This window comes from Sebastes fasciatus, chromosome 12 (assembly GCF_043250625.1).
Source record: "Sebastes fasciatus isolate fSebFas1 chromosome 12, fSebFas1.pri, whole genome shotgun sequence".
In the NCBI taxonomy this organism is placed as follows: domain Eukaryota; kingdom Metazoa; phylum Chordata; class Actinopteri; order Perciformes; family Sebastidae; genus Sebastes; species Sebastes fasciatus.
In genome coordinates, this window is record NC_133806.1 from 6461589 (window position 1) to 6476625 (window position 15037).

General features: G+C 42.3%; 1 long non-coding RNA gene across 1 annotated transcript in view; it reads left to right on the top strand.

The window, feature by feature from the left end:
* Nucleotides 1-1015: 1015 nt before the first annotated feature.
* Nucleotides 1016-15037, top strand: part of LOC141778240 (uncharacterized) — a 37155-nt gene continuing 23133 nt past the window's right edge. Inside the window, exon 1 of the long non-coding RNA XR_012596017.1 lies at nucleotides 1016-1144. This is a non-coding gene — a long non-coding RNA (uncharacterized LOC141778240). The remainder of the gene's footprint in view (nucleotides 1145-15037) is intronic.

Below are 15037 nucleotides of genomic sequence, written 5' to 3' on the forward strand. Positions count from 1 at the left end.
TGATGCATATAAGGGGACCTGTAATATGATGACAGGTGATCTCTCTCTGACGTGATCAGCACATGATCTGCTGTTGCTGTTGTATCAGATCTAGGATCTGTAATGGGCCTATCGCACAGAATACGGTTTGCGCTGCGCCCACCGCGGGCTGCGCTTTGCTTGGTGCAGCAAAAAGCCGTAGTTGCGCCATGCAAGCCATCGGAAATACTGGGTTTCAGGGTGAAGTGGTGCCGTTGCTGCATTCTGTGTGAAAGGCCCATAAGAGTGCCGTCTGCTGATCAGAGTAGAGTAGCAGTCAATACGGGATAATTTAGGCCGCGTATAGGACAAACTAATTTTGCCCAATAAATGGTGCGTCCCAGCCAAATGGGACAGTTGGCAACCCTAGGAAGGATTGAACAGTTTTGACCAATGGAAGAGCATGAGGTGGGTCTCTAAAGATGGATTTATAGTTGGGCATTAAGGGGTTAACAGTGTAGCTTTGGAGCCTCTGCAGCTACGCCAGATGCTACGTCGAAGTTTCCGATGCCTGGGGATGATTTTTCTTGCAAAGACGACATTGAACAAGTTGAAAAAAAGCTCAGTGGTCTCCTTTAATCTACCAAAGCCATCTCCACTGCAAGAATCACTTTTCTCTCTGTCCTATTGAGTAATGAGATGAGGCAAAATAGAAGCTACCTGGATGTAACTCTAGATCTACAGTACATGCACAGCCCGCCATCGCTCTATATCACAAAGTAGATGAAAACAAGATATGCCCTGATCAGTCACAACAGCTTCCTCAGTTGTTTTTTGACTCAGTCTGTATCTCTGTCCCTGTCTTCAGCCACTTCTCACTTCCTCCAGGCCCATGCATTGCCATTTCCCATCCATCCACCAGATGCCCTCAGACTTTCCCCGCCAGTCCCATTCACCTGACGCCTACATCCACATGCTCACCTGTTCCTCATTCTCCAATTACCCCCCACAGTATTTATACCAACCCGTCTCCACCTGCTCCTGACAGTTTGTTGTTGTGTTGCTCACTGTCTTTGCATCCAGCCACCTGTTCCTTGCTCCAATATTTTGACCTGTTGCCTCTTTTGACTGTTCAACCTGCCATCCCGTTGCCAGCTTGTAAGTCTGTTCCTGACTACAGCCTCTAGTAAGTGTCCCTTCATCCCACCTGCTTGCATTGTGTGTGTTTGTCTGCATTTGAGTCCTCCCTCTGTATTTATTAATCCTGACACTGCCATCATTGAGAAGAGAGAGACATGGTGAATTGCACACTTCCCACTTCTGGAATATCTCTCAGTTTGAACACACAAAAAGTGAAGAAAATGAGAGCTTCAGTTCAAACTGTGCCTATAGCTTCTCACCTCCGCACATCTGGCCAATCGCTGCATGAAGTGGACATTCTTGTTGGATTGTTGGTTTTGGAATATACCTAAATTTGTTGGATGCAGCCCCACCAAATTCTTACGAAAGCGTCTGAGAAGGGGGTCTCAGGAGCTGTTCAATGATCCGATAAGCACTTAATTTGAAGCATATGACGCCTTAAGTTTGGTGACATTTCATTAAAGAGACGGCTGATGTGTCTGCCCTGATGTGACAGATGGATTCTTAGCTATATTTTAGCTATATTTTGGTGAAAACGGGAGTGTTTGGAGCATACAAATGAACAGAAGGATGAGAGTTATGCTGCAAGAGGGCTTTGGCAGGCTTTAATTGATATTTGATACATTTTCAACTGTAAAAACTGGTCACTGTTTGAATCCAATTCAACCGAAGCTGAGCACAGCCGCTGTTCTCCACAACAAATAAAACTACTTATTTTTCTCTCAAGCCTACAGTTTTATATTCCAAAGATAGATTTTGGGTCAAGTATCAGTTTAAGTTTTGGACGCTGAACAACATTTACAAGCTTTGATATAATACCAAGCCCAGAAGTCAAACAATAACCAAACAACATGAAAAGGAATACATGAATTCAGTGCTCTCTTCCAATAAAAAGGCTGCTGATCATCAGTGTCAAGAGGTTGGAGGTTCCCACAGCTCTGAATGCACCACAGCACAAAAACAAATGTCAGCAGCTACACAATCACGGAGCCGCCTGCAGCAGACTTTTCAAATCCAATAACGAGTGAAAGCATGGGGAAAAACCCTGTTAGGGTTCTCGAGCATCATTATAAAAGATGCATAAATGAAGGAGGGGAAACAGTGGATTCTTCAGCCGGGATGATTAGCAGTACTGAGGGAGGGAAATTAGATGCAAAAATAAGACAAATGTGATGTGGCAAACATACACCCGGGCTTATCCAAGTGTTTCCCAAACTGCAGTATTGGCTTGTAATATCTGGGCTGCAGTAATTGTATCTGCACAAATCTCAGTATCTCACCACTGAGCCTGACAACATTTCCGCCAACATGCTGAGTGGGAGCACATGAGTACATCTCATCTAAAAAATCTGAAGCTCAATATGGATCAGGAGACAGATTCCCACCTGTTCTCGACTTCCTATAAATTGTTATATATACACACAAATCTGCCGAAATACCAAAAGTAACCAAGACGCCATTACTGCGTTGACGTCCCCCAACAATACGCGCACATTTGAATGCAAGAAGTGAACAATTTTCTACTTTTACCTTTACTCTCTATGTAACTAGGAGTTCGAGAAGAACCTTACCAGTTCTCAGCTGTGAGTCACTAAGACTTGCCACCGCAGTAATGGCGGCGCTGCTAGATTGCGGAACACACAAAGCGGTTGCCGGATTCATCTATAGTGCCGTCGTCTATAAAGCATGAAATAGACCCGCCTGTCCACCAGAGGACAGCGTGTCAGTGTTATGTATTTCCTTGCAGAGAAGTGAATATTACCTGCATGTATTAACGTGCAGTACCAAGCAACTCACTTAGGATTAGGCAACAAAACCACTTAGTTACGTTAAGGGAAAACATCATGGTTGGGCTTAAAATAAGTACATTAACTAATTAAGACACGTACATAAACAACATAACGTCAGTAAGGAAAACATAACGTAACTTGTAAAACAAAACATCGGTCTCGAACACAGATCTTCCGGGTGAAAGTCCTGCGTTTGTTGGACCCATCCATCTCCCTATACCTGCCCACCATAAATGGTCTTTCTCACTTCATATACTAACTCTGAAGTTAGACCTCCGTCACTAGTTAACACATGACAAACCTCACATGATAACCGTCACTATAAGACACTTCACCGTCATGCAGGCGTGTAATAATAGGTTTGATCGAGATGAACTGCACCTCACCTGGAAAGTAGACGAGATCAGGCGGCAGCAGCAGGGGGCAGAGACAAGAAGCTGCGGACAGTTTCCAGCCATTTCCAGCAGCCTTCAAAGAATTTACAGGAAGTCACAGGAAAAGTGACATCCCGTTAGATCCGATCTGTGGGCTACTTGCAGACCACGTTGGGATTTATTTATATTTGTATGTCTGCCTTGTAAAGCACTTTGTAATGAGCACTTGTTTTGATAAGTGATATATAAATAACCCTCATTATTATAATAATTATTATTTTTATCAACCACCACACAAGATAGTCTATGTTTGATGAAACCTTCATTACACAGCATGAGACTAATAGCCTACAATCCAGTGTTAAATATCACAATTACACACGTTGTTTGTTGTCAAACTATGAGCCAATCAGCTCTTTGATCAGGCGACAGCCAGGCGTTTCCCAGTATGCCCTGGGTCTTGCAGGCTCTAAAAACTGCAGCTGCCTCGATCTCGTGAGGTTACCGTTGTCAACGCGTGCATGATGTCAGAGCAAATTGGGATCAAGTCACACACAAAGCTGACCAGCATTCATTGTGCTGCCGATTGCCGGTGACCGATTCTGCGCAGGCTTGGCTCGTCTCGAACGAGCTTATTCACGTCTCGGCGACATAAAACTCAACACTGACACGCTTTCCTCTGGTAGACAGGCGGGTCTATTACACACTTTACTGTGAGACTGGGCACTCTAAGTCCTGTAATTAGCTTTATTGTTATTAACTGTGACCACAATCTTTCCCTAATCGTAACCAAGTGCTTTGATTGCCTAACCCCAACCATCATCACCATATTTTATTTGCTACAACCATGATCCCTCCCTTCATAGTCAATTAGATGTAAAGCAACCGGGGCGTCTAATATGCATTTAGTGTTTTCTTCCTGTACAGCCATCCTGTTGAACTTCTGAGACACATCAAACAGATTTCTATTAATTTATGATGGGAAACAAATTATGATTTTGGTTGGCAAACGTGTTGGTTCCAGCTTCTCAAATATGAGAATTTGCTGCTTGAATTCCTTTTGTTAATTGAATATCTTTGGATTTTGGACTGGTTGGTCATAACAGGGGTCCAGGGATATTAAGATGGGCATTTTCAGTATCGGACATTTTATGAACAAACAAGTAAATTGAAAAATAATCAAGAGATTAATCTACAATGAAAATAATCATTAGTTGCCGCCTTAAGACCTTTACACACAAAAATGCGAAATACTTGCCTGCGAATTTTATATATCTAGGGCTTTTATTGTGAAAGGTAAGAACGGAAGGAGTGGATCTGTTCTGCGCTGCCTTTATCAAGGTTGAAAGGAGTAATAAAGTTTGCCGTCTTGGTTCGGACTAGTTTGTAAAGACCTTTAGTCATACACAATAAAGATGGTTTAAAATGGCATTGTGGTTTGATCAAGCCACAACTATGCATTCAAATGTAGTGAAATTAGCCATAAATATTTGTTTCCACTTCTGTCCCTCAAATATTGCCTCTTAAAAACTATATTTGTGGTGTGCAGTTAATGTTGTAGTTTGAGAACCAGAGCAAGAGATGATGATACACCTATTTGGTTGGTATACAGGGAACCAACAGGAAAATATTGTTAAGAGAAGACTCGACTGGAAACACAGCAGTTTGACGTCGAAGTAGCGTGGTGGAAAATCAGCGTGTGGAGTTTTTTTTGGTGGATGGAAGGGTGGGTGTGTACATTTGCCGTCAACTCTGATGACTCCGGTACGACTCACTGCAAGTGAAGTTCTTATTCAACCACCACAACCTTTAGATTAGTTTTCGGAGACGATACGCTGCCAGATTTGAACAGTGTAACCTTGTCTTAAGCAGAAGTGGAGTGCTCGTCGAGAGGGCATGATGAAGTATATGGCAGCGAATCAGAAACCTCCACCGTGATGAGCTATTATCACTCTCCCCGGTGTCGCCCTATTTCACTCCCACCTTACCACTGACCTTCATTGAACAATGGATCCTGCTGACTTAAAGGTTCCTCTGTCCTTTCTGCATGGATGATGGACGCCCCACCTGTCCTCTTTCACCCAGCACGAGCACTGCAACGAGGCAGATGTCTGTGTCGGGGGTGGAGACCCACGGCGCCACCGATAAGGATAGTCACCGCTACAGTCTTCCTCTTCTTTTTCGGGAAAATCGACTGCAGGCTCCTCAATTATTCACATTGTTGAATAATGTCGTTCTCCACCTTTATCTGCGCTTATCCTGACCGCTGATCCTTATCTGAAGGTTGAGTAATGGCAGAGTCAATGGGAGGTGGCAGGATTTCAATAGACGGTCGTCGTCTTTGGATGTTTAAGCTGAATAACGGCGCAATTTAGGGCAAGAATGACGGTGAGAAGTTCATATTTCATGTAATGAGCTACACAGGCTATGGCAAGCCCTTTTAACACTGAATCAGTAGCGGTAATAGCAATTGTAAATGTCAAAAAAGCTAGAATTCCAAGACAGCATATCCATAACATGATTTTGACTAATAGCAATTCTAATTAAAGGTATAATATGCAAGAATTAACTAAAAAACAATGTATAGACTAAAATAATCCCTGTCAATCATCACTTATGTCCCACTAGAAGTGTGTGTCGGTGTCTGTTTCTGCAGAAACCCTGCTATCTGCCTGAATTTTCTCTTTTCTTCTTATTTTACTCGGGACACTCCTGGGTGTCTGCAAAGTGCCTTTGTGCCCCACGTGGGGGTGTAACCTCCAGGCAATAACAGTGCGCAGGGTGTGCAGCCCATTCAGGTGGTCAAATGCCACCGCTTTGTCACGCCCCTCAGCTTCTGGTACCAAGGCACAAGTCTCCACATACAAAGGGGTCCTATTTCACGAATGAGAACTGGTTGTGTGTTATTATGTGCATGTGATCCAGTGATTCCCCCTGCTCCTCTCTGTGCTGTGAGTGCAGCTATGATCGGTGTTTGTCTGTAGTTTGACGAGAGCAGCGCTGAGCCACAGTCTGCAGACAGGAAGCCTGTATTCATTCAAAATACAGCAACTCGGCACCTTCCCGCAGAGTTATGCAGAGTTAGTTGTGTGTTTTAGAATGTAACTGCCGGGAAACAATCAGAAAATAACTTTTTATTTCTCTGATTTGCTGCTTTGTTCTCACTAACGCCACTCTCTCTCTTCAGTCACTCTATAGCTTGCTCGACCACCGTTGCTCTCTCTCTCTCTCTCTCGGCTTGAGCTGTGGAGGTGTGGCCAACTTTGAATGCGGTGTGTTTACAAACGGCAACCGACAACGGTTACATATCATACCTTTAAAGATATCTACAATTCATTTCTCACTAGACAGAATGTTAACTCTTGATATCAACAATTAATGTCTTACTAGTGGAAATGTTCATTGTAGATATTCATTCATACATTTATTCATTATCTGTAAACGCTTATCCTATTCAGTGTCTGGAGCCGATCCGAGCTGATATTGGGCAGAGGCGGGTCACACCATGGACAGGTCGCCAGATTATCACATAGAGACGGACAACCATTCACGCTCCCACTCACACCTACGGGACATTTAGAGTCAACAATGAATCTAACCTCCATGTCTTTGGACTGTGGGAGGAAGCTGGAGATAATTGTAGATGTCTGTAACTTAATTACAACAAGTCAACGTTTACCATTGACCTCTATTCAAACATATCTATAATTAAATTTTGATGTCGTATAATTCCAAGTCAATTTATCCATAATGTATATTTGACTAGTTGCAATTGTTATGAACCCCCTGACACCTGCGATCCCGACCGACTTTACTGTCTTTCAGAGGCTGTAGCAGGAGTGAAGGTACAGATATCTATGAAGAACCTAGAGAACCCAAGGGATCCATTGGTAACCAACCATGTCATACTAGCTTGACGGGAAGGAGGCTAAATAACGCTCCAAAGTTTGTTATTTTTTCCAAAATGGTGTATTGGAATATTGAATGAGCCCCGTTGTATTCATGTGTGATGATGGTAGTCCCCCATAGTAGCCATTTCATTTGCAGGAATTGTACTCAGGGGACTGGCGTTCGTGTCCCATGTGAAAACAAAAATTTAGTGATACTTACTTACGATGTTATGTCACTTGACGTTACGTCCGCAGCTTACATTATGTTACAAGCGTTCTTACATGATGTAGGGATGAGATCACGTCGGGCAGGAAGTAACCTTGAACCCAAACTATGTCCTATAGCAACAAAGCTCCAAATAAACAGTATATATCAGCAGTGTTTTGATCATTTAATGCAGATAATTGAAACATAATTGTCTCATAATTATGAGATACTTTTTTCTCCATTCTGAGATGCAGATCTCAAAATTACAGTGATGTTTATTTTATTTATTGTTGAATGCAAAGTGCTTCCATAATTAGTCTGTATGAGCCTCATAACGTGTTTGCTTTTTACATTTCTTTCGTCAGCAAGATTAATCACTGAGATAATCAGGCAAAGCCGTTCACCTGATCGCCTTGGGTGTTAGAAAATTTAATCGGGCTAACATTATTTCTAGTGTACAAGGAAGGGCTGGAAATCATTTTTATGAGTGTATCAGCTCGGCTCGACAGCGTGGAACTCAGTTTCACATAAAGCAGACCTACTTGACTCCACTGAAAGGTGAAAACTCTGTGATTTATAAAGATTTTGAAGGCGCATTAACAACCAAAAATGAGAGCAATTCTTCAATATGACAAGACAAGAAAGTACTCGCTCTCCTTTTCGCCTCCGTTCACAAAGTATGTTGACAAGAAAGAGCAATGCCTGGCTCATAACAGACAGCACATTCCCGGCTGTCAGCACACCGCAAGCACTGACACACACACATAAACAAATCATTATGCTGCAGGGACGGACGCACGAGTTCACACAATCCAGTACAAAATCGAACGTATTACCCCTGCAAAACTTTTATTGTCTGCGTGCATATTTTCCAACAAGTCGGTCATGGAAACTTATTTTCACTTCCCAGTCAGAGTAGATTAAATCACAGATAAAATTAAAATGTAAACACATTTAATTACAGCTATAATAAATACATCCCAACCCTATTGCGCAAAGGGAGGGACAGCAATCAGGCAACAGTAACTCGCCCAAATGGGCGACATGACTCATAGCACAATAATTTGATTTCGAACGGGCATTTACGAGGACAAAAACAAAGAAAGACTCGGAGCCTTCCCAGCAGCTGAAGCAAGTATCCATTAGATTCAGTAGATTCTGCTCTTTGATACTGGCAGTGCCCCGAGACAGAGAGAGGGAGGCCTCGTGACTAATCTCTGACAGCGATCTGTTCTTTATGAGGATTACATAACGTGCCATCATTAGTCATGTTCCATGAGACATACAGTATGTTGAGCTAATTGACAACAATGGCAACAATCCGGGTGGAAAAGCTGTGGAAAGAAGCACACCGACCGGACCAGATGGTTTTCTTCTTGATATCTTTTCCACCTTAATAAAAAAAAAAAAAAAAATTTCTTTGACTTTCTCTCTTTTTCACTCCAGACAGATGCTCATGGCACCTCTGGGCCCACAGCCTGAGTGAACCAAAAGGTGATTTCATTTTGTGTGCAATCGCAACACCATTCTTGTCTTTGGCGTGTCATTTCATGCCTTGTAGTCTGTAATGATATAAACTGATATAAACGCATCCCACATGAATATGCTACGCTCAGAGCTGGTGAGGTAGAATAAAAAGGGAGAAAGACTACTTACGGTGGGTTGATGGGTCAAACAAACATAGGACTTTCAACCAGGAGACCAGTGTTTGAGTCCCCAAAGTATTGTTGAGTTATTTTGAAGTTACAGTAGTGACGTGTTTTCCGTACTTATGTTACGTTGTTTACGTACATACTTTACTTAGTTTATGTACTTGTTTTAAGCCCAACCATGATGTTTTTCATAAACCTAAGTGTTTTTGTTGAACTGTTTCACGGTAACAACGTGGTGTTAAATGCAACCCGATAATAGACCTGCCTGTCCAACAGACGACAGTGTGTCAGTGTAACGTTTTGACTCGCCGAGGCGTGTATAATATTACACGCCTTTATGAAGGTGGAGTACCAGCATGGGGCAACAAAAACACTCACTAAGTTTAGGCAACAAAATCACTTAGCTAGGTTTAGGAAAAACATGGCTGGGCTTTTAAAAAAGTACTTAACCTATGTAAAATACGTACAGAAACAACGTAACATCATCTCACTACGGAAGACGTGAAAAACGTCACTACAGAAAAAAAGTGTGGCGTGAAATGACGTGCGAAAAGCCTAAAATGCGTTATCATGACACGTGGAATGTCTTTAAAATTACGTTCTATTTTTTTATTTGCACTCTGCGGCTCACGTTACCGCAGTTTCACAAGCGTGTCAGAGAACTACGGTGGCCTTCAGGTGACGTAAAAATGCGATAGTGCAACATGGGGGACTCTGTAAAGTGGACCCGCTCCCTATGTAGATATGAAGGGTTCATTCTAAGCCAACGAAAACACAATTCTTATTTTTAGGTGATTATATACTAATGAAAACGTAGTTATTAATATTATATTATAATGTTACACACTGTTCCTTTAACTGTTTGTCCTGTTAGTGACTGAGCTTATGAGCTAGCTTTCTTAAATACACTTTGTCTGTGAATTCTTAAACAAAACACAGCACCACAGATGCCAAATTCTTCCAAAACTAACCTGAAAATAAATCAGTTTAAGCTGCAAATCGTCAGTTTATGTAGAAATAATTAAAAGAAAATAAACTATAAGCCTTGATTTCTTTTCCTGGGAAAGTCTACTGTGGAGATTTCCTGATCAGCATTAAACGTTAAAACAAAATGGTTTTTTTTCCCCTTGTAGGAAAATCCACATCAACATAGTTTTGGAGCATATCTCAGATCTGAGATCTGAACACGAAGCATGAAAGGGAAGAAGAAATTTGAATGATGGAGGTAAAAACTAATCGGGGCAGATGTACCATCCCCCGAGGAAAAAATGCCTCCCCATACCTCACCATCCAGACGAATGTTTCCAGGGCTGCCGGTTGGAAAGCACTCAGCATCCTATCTGTTTTGATCATCAGCTTTCTGACAGCACTGCTGATTGTAGATCACATAGCATGTTTGCAGCTCGAGTGCCCCCCTCCTCCTCCTCTTCCTCCTCCACTGTTGATTTGCCGTGCTTGCAGATTTTCCTCCATATGCAGCACTTTGTTGGATAGCGTGCATCTCCTGATGAATGGGGGAGACCTTTGGCCCCTGTAGCATTGTTTCAAAACAAGTGGATGCCATGAAAAGTCAAGTCAAGCTGCAGGCTAAAACTGGCATGCAATAATTCACCACTGACATCCCATAGACTCCAGAAAATACTGCCATACATAAAAATAATAAATGTGATAATCATGAGCATCTCCACAACATCAGCTCTTTTAGAAAAATTCAGCACTTCAAAATAAAAGAACAAAACCTGCTCACTTTCCCAGGTTTTGGCCCCGAGGCTATAAAATCAATCTTGGACCATTTTCTCTTGTATGGTTCCAAGTTAGAAACAGTACACCAGATTTACTCAACCTGAACAATTAGAGGTGACCCGTAGTCAGAGCATTACTGGTGGTTTGGCCCCGTGTTTCAGCCTGGCTTTGTCACAGCGGGTCAGAGACAGAGAGGGTTTTGAAGTGCTTGAGGCTTTCCATCACCTCACCTAGTTATTACCCCGAGAGAATGACCCATATGGACTCCATATGCATGGCCAGCGTTACCTTGAATGGGTTAATGTTGGTCACGGCCAGGCTGTCATGCTTCAGGGGCACGAAGGCTTTGATGGAACACCTCTTGGTTTAACACCGGAGCCGCCGGGAATCCGTCAGGCGAGCGCTTTCGTGGAACATCTGCGGCCTGTCGAGTGATTCATTGAAGGCATTGTGTTCGTGTTCTTGGCTTTAAGATCAAATCTTACACTAACACAAGACTAAATAACAGCAATGACAGCCAAACGTTCAGGTAGCAGGTTTTACTTTTTGTTATGTTTCACACTCAGACACTTTTATAGATTGATGCTGATGTCATGCTCCTCTGTGACCGTTTGTTTGGCACAGAGAACACAGTTTGCTCTCCACCTCGTACCCTTGCGGCGCTATAACTCTTCGAAAGAACTCATGCGCGGCCGAATGGGCTAATTGGGTGGAAAAGTGTTGACATTTCACCGACACGTCTCTCTAGAAGTAGCATGAGATGTATCCAATCAATTATTCAGATGAACTATAAGCATGAATAAGACGAGCATGTGACGGGTCACCTCTGGACACACACACGGGCCTCCTGAAATAATACTAATGGTTCATTTGGAGAATGTCTGCCAGGAGTGTTGCATGAAACTGCTCCTGTTCAGTCGTGCAAATTCTCACATGGAGTTTGGTTTCAGTGACTGGCCCGCTTCATGCTCAAACATCTGTGCAGCTGTACTTCACTGTGCAGAAGAAGAGTCATTCTTACTCCTTCTGAAAGTCCCAGTGAAATAGATGTTAGAGCGTCTTGAGCTTCTGTACTGCGATGTATTCCCCAGTGAAACGGAATATTTGTGTGGTGTATAGGTACAAGCATGGATGTATTGTATAAGAGAACTGGATACAGCGTTGGAGGAGCGTTCATTCCTATGAAAGTTGCTCAGTGGTGCATGATGCCGAAATGGCTCGACTTCCAAGTGGAAAAGTACCCGGATCTTCTGGCGATCTTCCACAACCATTGGGCCCATGGAGCAGGCGCAGTAGCATCCGCTCGGTCACATAGTTCGGTCACATGGCTCGGTCACGGCCGTCACGCTGTCGTCACGGCTTGCTAACCCCGCCTCCCAGCCCTCGCTCCAGCCTCTTTCTGGGTCTCATTCACATGAACAGAGGAAGGGACATAACTCTGGATTCGGCTATTAGTGCATTTTACAACGTTTAGGACCCAATGATTTAAATAAGGGCTATAAGAGTGTTCATACTGGAATTTTGATTTATCTAAAAAACAAAAAAAGATCTGCTGAGTTACAGACGTCTCTTTCTCAATGTAAGTCTATGGAAAAAAGTTTGGGGCCCAATGGCATCACAAGAGGTATTGGTTACAAGGGGTATTTAAATCAAATCCTTTACATTTGATTGGACCGCCAAAAAGTGGACGGGCTTAGAATGTAGTGCGATACTGAGCTACATAGTAGTGTGGCTCCACACATACTTGTGTTGCTAAAAAATGCAGATTGATTGATGGACGGGTGTCATGATATTATCGGTTTAAATTGGTTTGCACTAGCTTACGTAAGCACACGTCATATCCCTCCCCTTCTGGTGACTTCCATGGGACCTTGTTTCGGAAAAAAATATGTACGGTAGTCAACGGCGAAAGGCAAATATCTTTTTGATCGCGTTTGAATTGCGCCATGACAAATGTTGTTTGTCAGTTTAAAACATAATTTTAGGTAACACTTAATTTTACAGGTCCGCGAATTTCATGGTAATTAGGTAAGTAACCTATTTGAAGTTTCTTTGGTATTACTGCCAAAATACTCCAATAATTACCTCAAAATTTATCAGAAATTAATTTATTACAAACATAATTTAATAATTATATTCCGCTATTATTTGATAATTTATTTAATACATGTAATAATGTTTTTAATAATATAATAATACATTTATTTTTTTAGCAAATAACTACCATTTTAATATAAAACTACAAAGAAATAGATTTTTTTGTATTGTTTTTGCATATATTGTTAAATAGGAGCCCAATGTGACCGAAAAGGGTTAAAAAGGCATTTTTCATTTCATCTCGACTCTAAAGCAATTTCAATAAGTGATGTTGGCAAAATCCACACTTCTATTTCTGTGCAAAAATTAATTACAAAGCCCAGCCAAAGATAATATGAGGCCCCAGCAGTCGGAGTTACACAAATCAAGCGTGTATCTTCCAAAGTTACTCTCTCCTCTTTGAGTTAGTTCAGTTCTGTTCATCTTTATTGTCCCTCGAGGGGGAATTTGGTTTGCCGTATAGGCCACGAACACAAACATACAAGAGGACATGGGACATTAATCACAACAAGCAAACAACCAAGTGGAGAAAGAAGATGTAAGCTATCCGTCCGTTGAAAATGTCAAACCATTGTAATGGTAGCCGTGATAAAGTGCTGCTGAGCAGTGCAGTCTAGTCGAGGCTCGGTGCAAATTAAGCGCATTTATTGTACTAACAAAGGGAAAATTTAAACCTATTACTGTTTACCCCGGGGGACCTGTATCTCTGCCCAGAAGGGAAAAGAACAAATTCCTCCAAGAGTGGGTGGTCAGAGCTGGCTTAGATCGACCGTGCCTTCATGACGATTATTTTGCTGGCTGCTTTAACAATGTTGAACAAACGATTTTTGTTTTGCACTGTAAGGTTCCCATACCAAGAAATCCAACAGAAGGTTAAAATGGTCTCAATAAAGGATTTGTTTGACACTGATTTCACTGCACAAATCTACAAGCTGACTTCCTGTCACATGAAACCCACCAGATCACGGCCACCGTCTCCTCTCTGCATCTAGAAGCATCTCAGATTTCAAAGCCTGATATGAATCCCACATTTCTCCTCCAGCATCAGTTGCTTTTGCCGCCACATCTCCACGCCATCCCACATCTGTTCCCATCCCTTCCTCTTTTTACAGCACACTGTCCTTGGATAGTCTGAGAGCTCCTTAAAATCCAATTTATCATTATAATGTGTTTTATGTGAACAGCCTCTAGCCATTATTCAAATGGTTCAAACCGGAGAAACCGGAACTGATCGGCCTGGATGTTGATTGTCTCCGAACGTGATCGTGATCAGCAGCAAATACTGTACACGGCTACCATCTGTGTGTGTGTGTGCGTGCGTGCGCGCGGGCGTGTTGCTGATGGGAGTGGTCGTGTACAGGATGCGGCGTGGCAGGCTGGGGGATTTGGGGGAGGAGAAGCGAGGAGCTGGGCTGATGGTGGCGTTCATTACACGCACCGGTGCACACACGTAACCTCGGCTCAGACACACAGCCATCACTCACACACACAGACTTCCCTAAAGGCAGAGAGGACAAGCCGTCTGTGATTCACCTCCCTGTCTGTCACACAGACGAACATGAATACCTGTTTTTCTTTTATCTTTCTTTCCTTCATAGAGTTGCACGTACAGTTTCATCTGTTTCCCTCCCTCTGTCTTCACTCATTCCTTCAGTAACGTCATCATTAGTCCTGAACTAAAAGTTCAACACAGTCCAAACAGACGAAATAGTTTCTCATGTGCCCACCACAAAAGAAAGAAACTAAAACCTTTTGATTGAATTATCTCCATCAGTTGCTTTTAGACGCTTGTAAAAACCTTAAAACATGCAAACATCTCTATAACTCTTACAGACGGGGTCTGGTGGTTTTGACTCGCCCTTGTAAAAGTCTCCAAAAACCAAAACAAAGCTAGAGTAGCTAATGGATGGAAGTGCTTTCATGTGAGTTTATCACACACGCAAAACTGTTGTCTTGAAGTGTGATGTCTGAAAATGACATGCTTATAACGTGCAGATTTATCACATGAAACGTCCGAAATGTATCACAGGAGATGTGTGAAAACCAGATGTGTTTCACATGTGATGAAGTCCCATTTCACAGGTTTTATGAATGTAAAAGATTTTTACTTTTTTGTTAAATACGCAAAGTTGTCTGTGTTTTATTTCGATTGTTTTTCAAAACCAGTTAAAAGTTGAAATCCGGT